The sequence below is a fragment of the Gadus macrocephalus genome, chromosome 9 (assembly GCF_031168955.1).
Source record: "Gadus macrocephalus chromosome 9, ASM3116895v1".
Classification (NCBI taxonomy): Eukaryota; Metazoa; Chordata; class Actinopteri; order Gadiformes; family Gadidae; genus Gadus; species Gadus macrocephalus.
The window spans coordinates 2436468-2438865 of NC_082390.1; positions in this window are offsets into that span (position 1 = coordinate 2436468).

Genomic DNA, 2398 nt, shown 5'->3' on the forward strand with positions numbered 1-2398 from the left:
TGGAAGGTGATATTGACCTTTGATAGTCAAAATGACCTTTATAGTGGAAGAATGAAGCAAGCGCTTTGATTTCGATGGGACGTACAGTAGACACTGAATGTTCTCTGAACCTCTTGGTTCTGATATAAAGAGAGCTCCCGGCCTGACCTTCATCCAACTCTCAAAAATAAACTCAAGAGTAGCAGTGGGTATTTTTAGTCTGACTTGGCTTTTCTTTTCAAGGCCTGTTTCAACCTAAAATGAGTCTCCACAAAAGACTGATGAAAACATCTATTCTCTTCTCCCATTCCTTTCTCCTCCCCGCCTTTCCTTCGCCTCATTTCTGTCTTTCCCTTTCACTGTCCCAGCTTCTGTTTCATCGTCTTTTATTCTCTCATTTCCTTCAGGCAAATGAATGTTCCTCTTTCCTTCAGTGCTGGCTCTCTCCCTCCTATTGTTTCAGACTGTGTTTGTGTCCGGCTTGTGTTTACTCCCAGTCTGATGCGGTCTAAAGACTCCAGACTGATTGCAACAGCACAGGTTTGTTGGCGGAAAGGCGGGTCTGAAGCTGAAATTGGTGGTGGGGGGTTGTGTGTGTGTTTATGTGTGTGTGTTTGTGTGTGTAGGGGGAGGTGTGGTTGTTTGGGTTGTTGTGTTGTGTTGTCAAGGTGTTATCATCCTTCACTTTCATCTGTGTGTATACACACCCCACTTCACAGGAAATTGCAGCAGACCGAGCATAGACAGGCAAGGGACACACACACACACACACACACACACACACACACACTCACACTCACACTCACACACACACACACACACACACACACACACACACACACACACACACACACACACACACACACACACACACACACACACACACACACACAGAGAGAGAGAGAGATGGGGAGAGAGATCTCTCTCTCTCCCCATCTCTTTTATCTCTCTCTTTTTTATCTTTCTTTCCATGTGTGTGTGAGCTTATTATGGCCATCATCCTTTTGTTCAGGTGTGATAGTATTGACAATCTTTGAATATAAATTATAAAAATTGCTGAATGAGTATCTTCAACCAGCCTATAGAGAATGAGTTTAGTCTCTTATTTACTCTCTCTCGCTCGCTCTCGCTCACATCCTGGGCTGCAAACTTGCCCTCTACATTGAGAGTCTTCCGCTGTGTCCTTAATCGTCAGCTGGTTTTGAGCTCTAATGCCACCCGTTCATCACCGGGTTGTCCTCGGTGGGCTTCACTACTGCTCCCTTTCACTCGTATCCATGGCATGTGCAATCCCTTTCTCCCCTGGTCATATTCGCTGTGTGAACTAGATAACCAGGCACATTCTCCATACATGCGGTTCAATTGACCAGGCAGCAACGTAATCTTGCGTCTACAGAGCACACAGTGTACACAGTGGGCACATTTTTTACATTCCCCTCACATCTGTGTGTGAGTGTGTGCATGTGTGAGTGTGTGCGTACGTGTATGGGAGCATTCCTGGGGCTGCAAGTTTTTTTTTTTCTTTCGATTTCACCAAACTATTTATGGATTTCACACTTAGTTCACCCAAAGTTAGGACGACAACCGCAAGCAAGTGTGTGTGTGTGTGTGTGTGTGTGTGTGTGTGTGTGTGTGTGTGTGTGTGTGTGTGTGTGTGTGTGTGTGTGTGTGCGTGTGCGCGCGCGCGCCATGTGGGAACAGTATACTGGTGCTATCTTGAATTCCCTCTATTAGAGCCTGAGAGATTGTTAAATCGGTGCGCCGCTGTGGACTCGACACACGCACACGCACACACAGGCACACACACACACACACACACAGGCACACAGGCACACACACACAGGCACACACACGCACACATTCTACACACACACACATTCAACACACACACACACATTCAACACACACACACACACACATTCAACACACACACACACACACACACATTCAACACACACACATTCAACACACACACACACATGCAAACACACAAACTTGAGGAGGTCCTCCTAGGGGGTTTGTGATTGGATGCCGACAGATGGACAGCACTCGGAGACTGGGTCTAATTGGTCGAGAGGTTCAGTGGGGCCATCGCAGGGAGACAAGTGGATCCGTCGAGCCAAAGATTAAGACCATGGCGCCCGAGACGCTTCCTTCTCTCGTCCAGGAGGTTGTTTTTCCGTTGTTGGTGTCTTATTAGAGTGTGATGGGGGCTGCGGCAGGCTGGCAGCGTGAGCCGGCGTTACACAGAGAGCACGGCAGCACTGCGGCCATTAAGACCGGAGAGTACCTTAACGCCAGCTCCTCATACTGTGTTTAACCCCAGCACCGCCACGCGAGGTGGTTAGCCACTAGCATTCAGTCGCTTTCAGTTGTTCAAGTCTGTGTTGAAAGTCTTTATCTTGTTATTTTTTTTGTA